The 15,636-nt window shown below is 38.3% G+C and overlaps 1 long non-coding RNA gene across 2 annotated transcripts; it reads right to left on the reverse strand.

The window, feature by feature from the left end:
* Window positions 1–2,637: 2,637 nt before the first annotated feature.
* LOC118355633 (uncharacterized) lies at window positions 2,638–8,937 on the reverse strand. 2 transcript variants are annotated; one of them, XR_004818448.2, is made up of 5 exons: window positions 8,458–8,937; window positions 6,582–6,629; window positions 6,189–6,274; window positions 5,126–5,394; window positions 2,638–3,017 (listed from the first exon to the last, which is right to left on the reverse strand). It is a non-coding gene; the product is annotated as an uncharacterized LOC118355633 (long non-coding RNA). The 2 variants fall into 2 exon arrangements; XR_007412836.1 differs by lacking the exon at window positions 6,189–6,274.
* Window positions 8,938–15,636: the final 6,699 nt, after the last annotated feature.

Below are 15,636 nucleotides of genomic sequence, written 5' to 3' on the forward strand. Positions count from 1 at the left end.
TTCAAATTCTCTGGATCTAAGTTTTATCATCTATCAATGGGAATAGTAACAGTAGCTGTTTCAGGAGTTGTTATGCAGATTAATGAGCTAATATTTATAAACACCACAGAGCTGGGATTATAATAAGAATGGTATCAGTGTTTGTTAACAACAACAAAAATACCCATCCTAACTATTCTACACATTGCTCTGGACCCTGACAATTAGATCCATCCCTCAATTTTCAAATCAGGCCATCTAAAAAATTCAGATGAAGACCTGTAGGCATACAAATGAGGACACAATTAAGCCCTGCTTAGAGAAGAAAGGAAAATCACCTCAGTAAAGATATGACTGGGTTTCACAGCATGAGTGGGAGATTATTTGGCCCAGAAAAGTAAAGGAGGGGCATTTCAGCCAGAACAATAACCATATATATTAACACATATAAACAACATATACATGCAGGGACATGTAAAATCACCCACTATGCTTCGACAGAAATCTCTGGAGCATAGACAAAATGGAGGTGATTAAAGCTTCTAACTTCATGATAACTTCAATGATACCTGTTGCAATTTATGATGAGGTAATACACAGCCATGGAAGATTTTCTTAAGTGGAAGGACAGAAGAAGATTTACATTAAAGAGAAATAATTCTGACAGCCACACACACACACACACACACACCCCACACACATGTTAGAAAAGAAAATGTACTAGTTGATGTGGATAAGAGGCAGGACGTGCACAGTTCTGGTGAGATGTGAGAGCCTGGACTAAGATAGAGACAGAGGGAGTGAATGCCATCACATGATCCTTGAGATAATTTGGAGGTGGAGCTGATAAAACTTGGTGAATGACAGTCTGGAAGAAAGGGAAGCATCAGAAATAATATTTTGTTTTCTAGCTCAGGCAATTAGGAATTGAGTGATTTCATTAGGGAGCAGGGTAGCAGTTGATCTGGGGTTGCCTAGACAACCTTATCTCCTGGAGAAGATGAACAGAAAGAGAGAAAGGTCATTTTAAACTCAAGAGAAAGGTCAAGTGAGGAAACATAGATTCAGGAGTCATTGTACACATGGTTGATGGAAACCACAAGAAGGAATGAAATGAATCAGGGGAAAATGGGTGGAATGAGAAGAAACATGAGAGGACTTCAAGGAAAAACATCTAAGGAGTGGGCAAAAGTTGCTAAGGCAAACTAAAAGAAAAGTTTCAGGCTAGCAGGAGAATCAGAATAAAGACAGTGTTCCTGTTTGTTTATTTTTGCATTCATTCAATCCATTTATTCATTCATTCAATAAATATTTATTGAGCACCCATTGTGTCCCAAGACATGGGAATGCTGAGAAGGGAGACCCTGTGTGAGAGAAATAGACCAACTTCTTGTTATCATGGAGTTTGAAGTCTGTTACAAAAGACCATGTAAGACTATCACCAAAAAAGTCAGACAAATTTCATTTTTTTCTAAGAAGGGAAAATATCAGTGGTATGAAAACACAGATGGGAGGATCAGAGAAGTCCTCCAGAAGATTGAATGGAGATGAGTAGGGGTCCTCCAGGTTGGGTTGCTGGGGGTGGTGGCATGTTCCAGACAGGGTACATAATGTGTGTGAGGCTCTACACTCCTTCCTCTGACTATGAAGGAAATGGAAAACATGCATAAGTTGCCCCCATTTGTCATGTCTTTCTCTAATTTCTGGGTTGTATGTAACTACAGGTCTATATTTTAGTTCCTGACAATACATTCTGTGCTATGAAGAGGAAAACACATCAGATGGGTCATTATAAAGAGTAGGATCTAGTTTTCGTGCAGGTTGTCCCTACATCTCACATCATAAATTCTGAAGGAAGGCCTTTGAAATCGGTATTTTCCATACCAAAGCTGGGGGCTAGAATCCTGTGTCTAGAGTCAAGAGTAGCCACCTTCCTCAGGGCAGAAAGACAGGCTCATCTGCTGTGAGGTCATCAAAATTCAGACCCTCACCCGGTGTAGTCACTAGAGATCACAGCCTCCACCTGATGAGTTTGTCACACAGGTCTTCAGGAAGAGGCAGCCATCCACGCTGCGATCTGCGATCGCTTTGCACTCAGGTTGACAGTAAAGAGATTCTTTCCACTAAGTGTGTAATTATGTGCCCCTCAAAATCAGGGTGATTTTCCACCTCATAGAGATTCTTTGCTTTGCAAGAGAAAGGAATAAACAACCTGTCCTTTCCAATGGGATGAATAAAGTCTTGAAATATAGAATTGCACAAATAAAAGTAGAGATAACATATAACTAAAGGCCCCTTTCTCGAACACTAGCATGATGGTCATCCAAATCCTTTACAGATGCTAATGACCGATCTTGTCAATATCAGGCTTTGGAAAGTCTAAGAAATCTTGTTCTGAAAAAGAATTCAGAAAGGGATGCCCGGGTGCCTCAGTGGTTGAGCGTCTGCCTTTGGCTCAAGGCGTGATCCCGGAGTCCCAGGATTGAGTCCTACATCGGGCTCCCCGCAGGGAAACCTGCCTCTCCCTCTGCCTATGTCTCTGTCTCTCTCTTTGGGTCTCTCATGAATAAATAAATAAAATCTTAAAAAAGAAAAAGAATTCAAAGATTGCAGAAGAACAAACATTAAAGATGAAAAGTAAAACAAATGAATACTATCTTGGAGAATGAAATCACAGGTATATAATTAGCATTGACAGAGGCTGGCTAAATTCATTTCCACAAACCGCCTCAATCCTCCACCTTTTAGTCAGATTTTCTATCAAAACAGCAATCTGTCTTTAAGGTAATATTCATACTTTCAGGTGGCACTTTTCTAAAAACGGACTGTAGATTAACTCCTTTTCCACCAAACAAAAACACATTTTGCTCAATGGCTGCAACTCTTCAAAATGTGTCCCACGTTTATAACTTCCTCCTCTTACACTGTGTTTTGTCTTCCTCTTGTTACACATCACATATTACTCTGTGCTTCTGATGGTTGAATAACAGTCCACAGCTCTGAGAAATAATTCGGTGTTTTGATTATGAAATGAAGGGCTGCAGACAGAGAGAGTAAATGTTAATTGCATGTCACCGCTTACACCCTCTGTCTTTGTTTTGTTCTGATAATGTTAACTTGTTCATCATTATCAAATCTGGCAAATACACACAATTTTCGTGGTGAGCATAAATTTTTTTCATAAGCTCCCCATCCAGAATGAGCACCATAAATATTAGGTACAATTTTGGAAGAATTTCATACACACATACACACACATACATGTACACACAGAGATATACTGTGTTTGTTATTTTAATTATAGCATAACTCAGATCCGTGGTTTTTTTTCTGCTTACGTGAAGAATTGTGAGGACATTTGAATTGTGGTTATCCACCAGACTTAGGGTTGAAGATTGGTGAAATCCTTCCCTAAATATAGTTGTTTTGTAAGAGGAAAAGCAAGATGGCTAGAATAGGTATCTGCATTGTAGCTCTGCCCTATTACTCTTCTTGGAAGACAGTCCCTATGTTTTTGAATGGTAAGAGAGTCCATGAGGACCAGATCAACTGGAGATACTGATGCTCTCAAAGGAAGAACAGTGACTTGAATGATGGGGTGTTAGCTCATAACAGTGTATCTACCCAACCCCTTTTCCCAAAGCGAAAAATCCCACATTTATGATCCTATCTACTTAGACATACAGGTTTTTTTAAATTGTATGTGATTTATTACAAAAATCTAATTCAGTCAAACCATTTGTAAAAGTGTAGATGCAGCTAATGTCTTTTTCTACCAACTATTGAAAGACAAAACCTTTCCAGGATCTTAGGCATTAGAGTTTGAGATTTCCAAAAGATACAGAAAAAAAAAAAAAAATCAAATCATGCCCCTGCCTCAAAAGCTACAGAAATTAGAAGGCAAGCATAATGGGCCTGAATAGGAGAGCCACTTAAGGAAGACAAGAGAAAAGCAGCAAATTAAGATAATTGATATGCTAGTCATTTTAATTCACAGGATCTGCATATGGGTTGGGTTGAGCACAAAGGGAAAAAGTGATTACAGTTGACCCCTGAAAAACAGGGCTAAGGGTGCCAATCCCCCCCAATACACTCAAAAATTCATACATTAACTTTTGACTGCCCAAAACTTAATTACTAATAGCCCACTATTGACTTAAAGCCTTACCAATAACGTAGTTGCTTAACACATATGTATGTTATATGTGTTATGCACTGTGTACTTACAATAAAGTAAGCTAGAGAAAAGAAAATGTTTTTAAGAAAATCTTAACAAAGAGAAAATATTTTTACAGTATTCTGTATTTATCGAAAAAAATCCACGTATAAGTGGACCCACACAGTTTGAACCTGTGTGGCTCAAGGGTCAAGGGTCAACTGGATTCTGTTTTTAGCTGACAATGCTTGACTCCTAGAAAATGGCACTTTCTTTTTCTTTTATGTTCTCTCCTGCACAGGTAACATAGGATGTTAACAAGTTAATTTTTTTTTTTTTCAGTAAATAGATATCTATGCTCAGAGTTCAAGGAGGGTCTGTTTGCTACCAAATTAGATACTGCGATGATCCTGATTACTTCTTTAGGTTATCAGATAAATAATATGCATGGCCTGAGGGAAAGAGTTGATACTCTAATATATATGTGTTCATGTAAATAGATATTGTCTTTTATTGAACATCTCAGAAATAGGTCATGTGAGCCACATGGTTGTGCCCAGACACTAGCCATGTGCTGAGAGGTGTGAGTAGGACAGAGGAGGGTGTGGTAGGACACAGACGTTCTCAGTTACCCTTTGGGGGGATATTCCAAGGTTCTTCTAATACCCGTTCCCTCTTAACATCTCTTCACTAAGTTAAGTAAAAAGCATGCATAGGTTTGTTTTCCCCATAGTAGAGCACATGAGACAACAGGGGGAAGTTTGGGGTGGAAACTGTTAAATTTGTGCAACAGGATTAGAAATTTCACAATAAGACATATATTTTCATGAACCTTTAAGTACTTCTTGTTTCCAGTAAGGCTAGAGCTGTTCTTTCTTGCTACATTTTGACACTTCCAGTATGACATGAAACCAGGAAGTGTAATGGAATCTGAAAGCACAGTAAAATACAAAGACTCTCACAAATAGAATAAAACTTTTGGTTACTTACACGACTTCTTCCAGGGAACTAGGTGGGTATTTGAGAGAGTTTTGACTTGATGTGATCCATGAACTCAATATCTGCCTTAGAATACAAGTATTAAAATGCTGTGAGGGGTGCCTCACAGTTGGCTCACTTGGTTAAGCATCTGCCTTCGGCTCAGGTCATGATTCCAGGGTCCTGGGATGGAGCCTCACATAGGGATCCTTGGTCAGTTGGGAGCCTGCTTCTCCCTCTCCCTCTGCTGTTCCCCCTGACTGTGCTCTCTAGCTCTCTCTCTGTCAAATAAATAAATAAATAAATAAATAAATAAATAAATAAAATCTTTAAAAAAAAATACTATGACACCCACAGAATATATAATACCCAGAGTGACCCTAATATAAACAATGAATTTTGAGAGATTATAATGTAGCAGCTCCATCAATTCTAACAAATGTACCACTCTGGTGGTGGTGGGGTGTTATAATGTCCATGTGTGAGGGTGGGGCATGTATGAGAAATGTTTGTACCTACCTCTCAATTTTGCTGTGAACTTAAAACTGCTCTTAAAAAAAAAGTTAAAATACTATGATGTATCTTTCCATCTGTGAAGGAAAATTTGACTTTGGTGGAGATACATTTATATTCAATTTAGAGAAATTTCCTCCTGGGAGAAATAAAGCACCTAATAATATAGATACTGCTGGAAATGCACACAAGCTATTTTATTTTCATCTTTCACAAACTCATAATGCGAAGATGCATGTTAGCTAAAGTACCTATGATCTAAGGACATTTGTTTTGACTGCTGGATCCACACACATAGAATAACACACAAGCTACTCAATTGCTATAATAGTTACTCTGACAATAAGCAAGAATTTGGTCCATGTCCAGATTTTTCTTCCTCCCTCCCAATTTATAACTTACAGTCCCAGTAAAATATTCCTCAAAAAACTGCACTCTTTTTTTTTCCTTTGATGTTGCAATTTTGGCTGGGAAGAATTAGGCACTGACATTCATGATAACCCAAATCTCCTTGGCCAGGGACCCAGGAAGGACATTAAAGAAAGGCTCAAAAGTACTTCACCTGAGCAATATAGCTCTTAAATAATATCCTCTTCTCACCAACGTGTTGCAATCTTTCATTTTCTCAGGATATAATTTCCTCCAGGTCTGCATGGAGTTGGAAAGACAAGTTGCCACCAAAAATAAGAGTTTGTGTTTCTATAGCATCTGTTTATGACAGTGTATATAAATAAGAAGAGGTTCCACCCCAGTATAGGACAAAGAAAAAAATACATATCTTTTTATGAGTTGGCTTTCTGAAAATGCAACTAAATGAAAGAATGTGGAGGTGGAACCCAATATAAATGCAATGTCAGAACAAAAAAGAACCACCTACAAAAATCTTTCTTTAAAAAGCATCCCTTCCTAAAGAAGATGCATTGCATGTAGGCTCATACACAGATTTACTACCTACCCAAAGTAGCCTTCTCACAATGGCTTCCTTGAGGGATCATCTTTAAACCTTGAGGTTAGGAAAAAAGCAAAACAAAACAGTAAGTTATGATTCTTGTTGCCATTCTAAATATTGAACAGAAGTTGGGTGTGGTGGGGACATGCAATTCTATTTCTAACCTTTTTGCAACATTTGAGGATCTAAATGGTGAGGTAGACAAGATTAATCCCTAAACCACTCAGCTGTCAGGAAGTGCATCAGCCATTCTATGCATTTATTTACATTAGCATCTTGAGATGGATATTGGTTTTGTTCTGCATGTATATATATATATATAATATTTATATTTGTTATATAGACATATGTGTATAAGCATATGTATATATAGTAATATCTTTAAATGCATGAAAATGCAAATTGGATGGGATTTTTTTTTTCATTTGCAGGTTCTGCAACACATTGCAGGAGTGTAACATCCCTGGCTCCTCAGTATTAAATATTAAAAATATGTTCCAGTTATTGTGAAAAACAAAAACACCCATATATATTCCCAAACACGGGAGAGTGATGCTGCCCTAGGTGAAAACTAGTCTATAAACAGAGGCTGAGAGGTAAGTCTCAGATTCTTCCCTTTTGAGGTCCAGGTCACCTCACCCCAGTTTCGATGGTGATAGCACTGTGTCTACGCCCAGGGCTCTTTGCAGGGAGTTTTTCCCGCCATCAGGGTTGGGCTTGGCAAGAAATCACTTTCAAACTTTTCCAACTAAGAATGTTTGCCTTAACCAGTGCCTGAAGCTGATCCACAGTCTTTGAATCTCTGACATTGACAAGCGGAAGTACAGAAAGTAAGAGAAAAAAAATCAACTGGATTTTGTTCAAACTGTAAAGAACACACGTGCTATACCTTCAATCTGACAGGTAACCCTTCCTCTTCAGGTACTATTTTAGATTTATGATTATTTCAAGCATTTCAGAAATGTTAGATTTTACTTTCTCTACTTAATAACTTTTAAGTATTTTAATGAGATGTAAAAAATGGTTCCAAAATGCTCTTGGAAAGGGGCATAGAAAATACGATGAAATTAGGGTCCTGTCTAAAACGAGGGACACTAGACCTGTACAATGTGCTAGGCACCACGCTGACTGTTTTGTAGAATTTTTTTTCCTTAGATTTCCTCAAACGAGTCCTACATGGTAGCTACTATTGTCACCATTTTGATACATGTCAAAACTGAGCCAAAAACTTTAAGAAAATCTAAAAAGTAATAATAAGACATAAATCACTTTTAGAATGCTTAAGTTTAATATTTTTTAATTAATTTATTTATTTGAGAGAGAGAGATTGGGGTGAGGGACAGAAGGAGAGAATCTCCAAGCAGACTCCCTGCTGAGCCCGGAGCCTGACTCGGGGCTTGATCCCATGACCCTGAAACCAGGACCTGAGCCGAGATCAAGTCGGTTGCTTAACCAACTGAGCCACCCAGGTGCTCCTGGAGTTGAAAATTTAAAGTGTTTCTAACCTTGATGGCAATACAAATATTTATCTTGACACCCATTAAAATGTAAATACATATTCTTCTATCTCATCCTCATGGAATCCAAAGATAGTCCCCTCGTTGATATTAACTTTGCTTCGGTTATTTTTAATGACTGCTCTAAGAGGTGTGAAAGAGAAATTCTATCTGTAGATTATTCCAGGACTTCTCAGGAGACCCAGACTCCTGCTGTGATGTCCTGTGAGTTAAAGATAGAACACAATGTTCTATTCGGGCCCAGATGTAAATCTACCCAGAGTATCCCATGGGCTCTACATGTTTGGTAGAAAACCAAAAAAGGAACAAAGGCTGCAGCTCTATGTGGCAAGAGCGTAAACATGGAAACAAGGAAAGACGGGTACCTACTACTTGTTGTCCATTCATCTGTTCAGCTCTCCCCTCTGTCTTCCGGATGCTCTGTAGCTGAAACAGAGACTCCTGCATTTTGGTTTTCCAAGTCAATGGTCATGGGTCAAACCTTTGATTTTGTCACCTTTGGGTGAAAAATTAGCTGCATTGCTCAAAAGCTAAAGATACAGTTTCTCCTAGGGGTCTTCTTCAGAGCCATCCAGGGTTCAGTAGGCTTCACAAATAGCCATCACCATTAATGTCGCAGCAGTGGTGAATTCCTCATTCCCTTGAGCAAGATATTTCTTTTCTGTTCTTTTTCTTGTTAATTCTGTTGTTTGGAGCGGGGTGTCTTTGGTGGAGGACTGCCAAGTGAAAGTGCTTTTTCCTGGGTCATCTCTTTTAGAAGTTCTGAGTTAGGCAGATTAAATGGGTATGGGATTAGTTTCTGCAGTTTAAAGTCACCCAGGGTAACCGGGGCTCAGACTGCTGCAGCAGCAAAATAAACGTGATGGCTTCAATGTCAATTCATTAATGACACTATGCCAAACTGTATACCGCAATGAGAATCATGAGTCTCAAGCAAAGGATGTTGAGGATTGGGTTCCTATATTTTCTACCACAGATGCAATAGGTCTAGATTAAAGAATAGATTCAGAAAGTCATTTGAACTAAAATTAAAACTGTAGACAAAAGAACAAATTGCACATTTCCTAGATACTGTGATCCATTCCGGTGATCAATATGGCAATTATTTTTAACTGTGTAAGCATTAACTTCATATGAACAGATATACTACTAGAACTGCCTCACATGGCAGTTCTCTTTGACCTCCACTTAGCCAGTGTTCGAGAGTTTCTTTTGCATGTGTCTCCGGATAGTGTGCCGTTTATTCATCCCTAGGGACTTTTAAAATTGACTTCTGACAGGTTTCCCTATACTCACTGTGCTTTTTTTTTTTTTTTTTTTTTTTTAATTTAAACACATGAATGGCGATTGTATAACTCATAAGGTGCCACCAGGGAATGTGGGGGCCAGAAAAAATGCATGGGTGGGAAGAGTTAACACAGGAGTTGGGTAATAGAGAGTTTTTTCTCACGGAAGCCTGCACTTTGCTGACAAAATGAAACAGGAAGATCAGTGTTTCACAGCACATTGAGAAAGAATAAATGTGGATCAATAGCAGTTCTGTACAGAGTAACATAGCAATTAGAATCGATCGGACTCAAAGAGACCCGGGTTCAAATCTTGACTCACCCTAGAACAATTTATTTGTGAGCAAGTTTCTCAAAATCTCTTCGATTATGCAAAAATGATAGTCATAATACCTAGCTGTCCCGGATTCAATGAGATCATACTGTGTGTCAAATGCTTCTAATAGTGTGTAGCAAAGTCACCTTTATTATTGTTGTCGGTATTATATTCTAAAAAGTTATTTGGTGAAAAACGACACAGGCAAAGACAGATCTCATGCCAATTACAAACCAACTCAGTGAAAATATTTTGTTTTTTTTTGTTTTGTTTTGTTTTACTTTGTTTAAATCTGTAACTACCTGAGCAGTAACCTAACATTTTTGGCATTGTGCATGGCATTATTTTTGTGGAAACAGTCTGAGAAATAAAGATGAAGCCATTTTTTTAAGTCCATAAAAGCAATAATGTCTGATTCTTTTTTCATGATCTTTCAAACTTCAAAATCACCTAAATACTAGCAGCTATGATAGCTTGACGCAGCACATAGGTAACTTCAAATCGCAATTTCCAGAGCACAGCTTTGTCTTTATTCCCGCACCATCATTCATTTACCATTTGTGAAGTCGTTTTTATAAAAAAGCTAAAATGATTCACTTCTCAGGGATTTTAGTACTTGACAAAAAGAAAATAGTCAGAACTTCCCAAAATTCAGAAACCTATTACTGACCACACTTTTCCAGGATCATGGCGACCCCTTTCAAAAGCGGTGCTTTTATAAAAGTTTTCACAAGTTTCAAAGGTTGTCCAGAATTATCCAGAACAATTTAAGCTTTCCTGTAATTCTTTAAGAGGAAGACCTAAAGTTAACAACAAGGTTGCCAAATAGCGGGTTGGTGGCCTTGAGGACTAATATTCCTTGCCACTAAAAATATTTGTCTTCGGTTACTTACACTAAATCATTGTCTGGTGACTAGAGGAGACAGAGGCTAGTTAGCAAACCCATATCTTTACCCTGAGACATCGTGAATGGCGACACAGCAGATAGTTTAGATTCATTTGGTGTAATTAGCAGAGGCACAGATATTGCATGTAAGGCATGGGCTAATGACCCAAAGGACTTTTTTTTTTTTTTTCCTCCCTATAGTTTCTGGATTAGTATAGGTAGTTTAGGAACTGCTTTAAAGTTCTTAGGGTAGATTGTTTACTAATCATGAAACCCTAAATGACGTAAAACTAAGGGTTTCCAAATCTATAGAATTAATAAATCCTGGCTCCATTGGCGGGTGAAAGAATATGTGACTCCACAAGTGGAACTCTTTCATCCAAGGTTGTCATAGGGAAGAATGTGACAGAGGGAACTGTTTAAGGTACAATGGAAAATAACGCAGCTGTGTGTCTGTGTGCAGGTGCATAAAGAGCTAAAAGTTAGACAACCCAGGTGGTACTCCCCAGCAGCAGTCAGACTAAAATGGTTTTTAGATAGTGATGGGCATTAGCACTCAACTCGATCCCAGTGATCGTTTTTGACAGGAATCCCGGAATGGGAAACACTTGCTATGAATCTGAGATATTATTAGTGCCATACTTTCCATTTCATCTCAGTAAAATTATGTCATTGTTGCTGAAGTTTACAGTCTGAAGATGGTATTTCCAAAAAACTGTTCCAGATTGGTAAACCAAGAAGGAAGAAAGATTGTGACTGAGTCAGTCTTATGTGGAATAAAGAAGAATTTCTAAAGGTATTTTCTCCTTCCCAGGCCCCTAAGGAACTCATCTGTCACAAATACTGTTCTGGAAGTCCCTTCCAGAGCCCCAGGGGAGCAGTTTGCCTGCCTGGAAGTTCAGATGATTAAATAAAACATGATTTTATCCATCTAAATCCTCTAAACAAGAAATCTCAATCCATTCCATAGCTTTTCAAGAATTCATATTTCCTAAGGCTTTTTTTTTTTTAAATCATCCCACTCTTTATTCTCTATGGTTCTTTATCTTCTTTAAACTCAGGATTTTCAAACAAACTTCAAATTAAAATAGCCAGAGAAGCAGGACTCATTGTATAGAATTGTGAAGTTAGTTAAGCTTTTCTTTTTTTCTCTTTCTTTTAAGTCACCTGCTATGGTACCTTCAGCTTTGAAAGCATTTGCCAAAACTATTATAGATCTTTGGGAATGTAGATATTATAGTTTGTACAGAAAAATGTAGAAGTGGCAAGAAGGAACTGACCAATTTGTCTGCCTAGCAATTGTTTCTTTGGTGGCATGTGGAAGGTGGTAGACTGGAAGACAGTACCTTCTCTTTGCCCCTTCCTAGTAGTAGGAAGATAGTCTTTCAGCAGGGTTCAAGGTATATCACCCTAGTTTATGTTTCTCTTCTTGGTGAGTTTGACTATTGGACATGGAGTAGCTCAAGGAGCTTATGTACTGAATCCCGCCCAGTCAATAAAATTCATGAAATACATGTACTCCTGCACCTAGTGGACAGCACACTAACACCACCAGTTAATAGAAAGCTCATAGGACAGAGAGAAAGAAATGGTGTAACTGACTACAGTTAGCTGCCTTGTATCATGTCTACTCTTTGAATCGTGAACTCAAATTGCATGGTAAAAATATGGTTGGGAGACATAGAACATATAGATTCTAGCATCTCATGATTTAATGGAACTGGGAGCATGAGGAAATCCCGAAGTGAAAGCAAATGTGCCTTGCATAAGTCAGAACGAATTAAACTGGCCATGCTTCCATCTAATGAATACATCAAAATGCCTGTTTCTGGCTGCTGTGTACATCAGCTGTGGGCAGTGATTAATTCCTGGCCTCCACTACTTCCACTCATGCCGTAAGAGGAGGAGGGATAGCATCTTTGCCCACTGCAAAGTAAGACATACATAACAAGGCTAACAAAGCACCGTGAGTCAAGTTGCAGCAGGAATGATGGCAAGTACATGGGAATGAGTCAATGCAGGATTAGAACAAAGAATGTAATTCATGGAAATGTACATGTTGGGATGTGCTGAACAGTCGACGTGAGTGGATTTGCAGCAGCATGTGAAGATGATTTACATAAATGTGAACTCATGCCCAGAAAACAAATGTGACTTGCAAATTTACAACCCTAAAATCATGGAAGATGGTACACAGAAGCAGGCACAATTTCTAGTAAACAGAAGCCATTACTTCCCTGGACTATTGTTAAGTGTTTAGTGAACTCCAGTCATACACTGCTAGGATGAGACTAGATGAACTGTCCTCTCTAGTGGAATTGCTGAAAAGCCAAGCCAGCCTGTGCCCCCTGACACCTAAGAGTAAAAATATTTCATTGTTGTGAATGAGGGTGATAACTTGATTCAACTCAACTGGAAGAGTTTAGGAATGTAGACAGAGGTGTTACTCTGATTCTATCTGCCTTCTTGCAGCCTGTTTGATATATCCACCTATAAATGTCTTGCTGGCACTTTAGACCCCGTGGGTATTCCCCGCCGGTCCAACCAGCCCTCCCTCATGACTCTTGTTTCCTAATTCAGCCACACTGTGTCCAATCCTTGATTCTTGCTACCATCTTTTCCCCTCCTGACATTTAAGCAGTTGCCAAATCATATACATTCTTCTTCTGCAATGTCTCTGGAATTGACCACTTCTCTTCCATCCTCAAGTTCAAGCACTTATTACCTATTATTAAAATATCCCCATTGGCTCTTAACCAGCTCCTATCTTCACCTCTTAATCTTCCTATGTATTTGACATTTCATCTTCCTAAAAGTCACTATAACTACCCCATTCTCTTACTCCAAAAACTTCAGTGGTCGCTCACAGCCTTTCATTTCATATAAAATCATTTAAAAACCTTAAGCTACTTTCCAATCTTATTCCCCATTAAGGTCTTAAAGAAGCTATGCCCTAGACCAGGGCTTCTCAATGTTGGCCCTATTGACATATTAGACTGGATAAATCTTTGTTGTGGGTCTCTCTTGTTCATGTAGGATGTTGAACAGCACTTCTGCCCTCCACCTACTAAGATGCCAGTTGCACTGTTCTCCCCCACCCCCCGCCAATTTTGACAACTAAAAATAACTCTAGACATTGTCAAAAGTTCCCGGGGAGCAAAATCACCGCCCTAGACAAAATGGGTCTCTTGTGGTTAGCAAGATATGCCTTAGGTTTCCCATGTCTGTATGTGTCCCCGCAGTGGGCCCTCTGCTTAGGATGTCTTTCCTACCATCCCTATTCAAATCATAACTATCATTTTCAGTTTATCCAAAAAAACTCTCTGTTACCAAAATCTCTCTGTTTTAACCAGGCTCCCTGAATTAAGGTATTTTCCTTTGCCTTCAGTTGAAAACAGCACTATATGTATTTCTTAAGCCATTTATCTTATTTTGACTGTTTTCCTTTAATTTGGCTGCTAACAACATATACACAGAAGCATATTTTTGCCCCTCTGGTTAAACATATAAATATTAATGGCATGAATTATGCAGGCTACTCTCTATTCTGTTGGAACTTTAATTCCCTAGTTGTTATTGGGGTTTTTTTGGTTTTGGTTTTGCTTCTAACAAATCTGCTGTATATTTTTTGTATGAAATTTTTACTAGCATATACTAAAAGCAACAATCTTTATGTAATTGTCTTAACATCACTGATAAATGCATGAATGTGATGTTCTCTCCTATTAAATGAAATAGAAAGTAAATCATAGTGTCTTTACAGAGAGAGAGAAAGAGAGAGATTTTTTTAAAAAAATGCAAAAACTAGAGTTAGCTGGACCTTAGAAGCCATCTGTCCTTCCTCTGTCCCTTTGCTTGAGGAAACTGGAATCTTGGGAGGGTAAATGTCCCAAAAGAGTAAAACTAGTCTATTACAGGCAAGATAAGTACTCAGAGCTCCATTCAGAATTTATTGCGCTAGACCCTTTGTACCTCATCTGGGGCCCTGGGGCCAGCATCTTGTGCGCCACTTCAGAACTTGTTAGAAATGCAAAGTCTGGGGTCCCACCTCAAGCCTACTGACTTAGAAACTCTGGGGTGAGGCCCATCTATGTTAGGTCTACTGCAAGCGTTCTCAAACTCTCATGCATCAGAATGACTCAGAAGATCTGTTTAAATACAAGTGGTCCTTTACCACACACAATGTTGGATGAAAGGTAAACCATTGCGGGTTCTCAAGACCAAACTGAAAGGCAGCTGTGCTCAATATCAAATTAACAACTTGACCTATTTCCTGGAATTTACAACTTAATCCAGATTCCTCTGTTGACATAGTAAAAATTTTATTCTACTTGAATCACTGTAACAATGTCTATTGCATCTTCATGAAGAGAGCATAATGAATTTGCATCAAAGCTAAAATATAATCCACGAAAATGCATTCAGTTCTGAGTTTTAGCATGTACAATAGGGTGCAGGAATTCCAAGCACAGGGATATGAAGGAAGGGAAGAGAGGCATGTTAAGGTTTTGTCTTACTGGAAAAATTGATATAAATGTGAACCAATCCTAGATTTTCGGAACGGCTTGTTTATTGAATATATAAGGACAACCACTAAAAGAGCTAGAATATATATTTATAAGTCAATAAAAGAAAAAGTTAAGACAAATACATCAATCTAAAGGGCAGGAAAGAAAGAAGGAGAAGGAAAATAGAAAACATGAGTACTCATAATAATGACAGATATTCTTCTCAAATTTGGTAAAAAAAATCAGACATATAAAAATACATAGAAAGATACACAGTGCAGGGAGGAAAAACATATCCTGGGTAAACAACAACAACAAAAAGTATGAAACAAAGAAAGAAAGGAAGGAAGGAAACCACACACTAAAAAACCTAAAACAGCATTGCCATAGTGTCTGACAAAAAAAATAATTCACGGCAAAAGAGAGGATTATTTTATTTGATAAAGCAACAATCCGCCAGTGAGGTTGAACAGTTATTAAGATGAATACACCTAACAATATATCACTGAGACATACAGGAAGCAAGTGCTGTTAGAAATACAAGTAGT

The sequence above is a fragment of the Canis lupus genome, chromosome 9 (genome assembly GCF_003254725.2).
Source record: "Canis lupus dingo isolate Sandy chromosome 9, ASM325472v2, whole genome shotgun sequence".
Classification (NCBI taxonomy): Eukaryota; Metazoa; Chordata; class Mammalia; order Carnivora; family Canidae; genus Canis; species Canis lupus.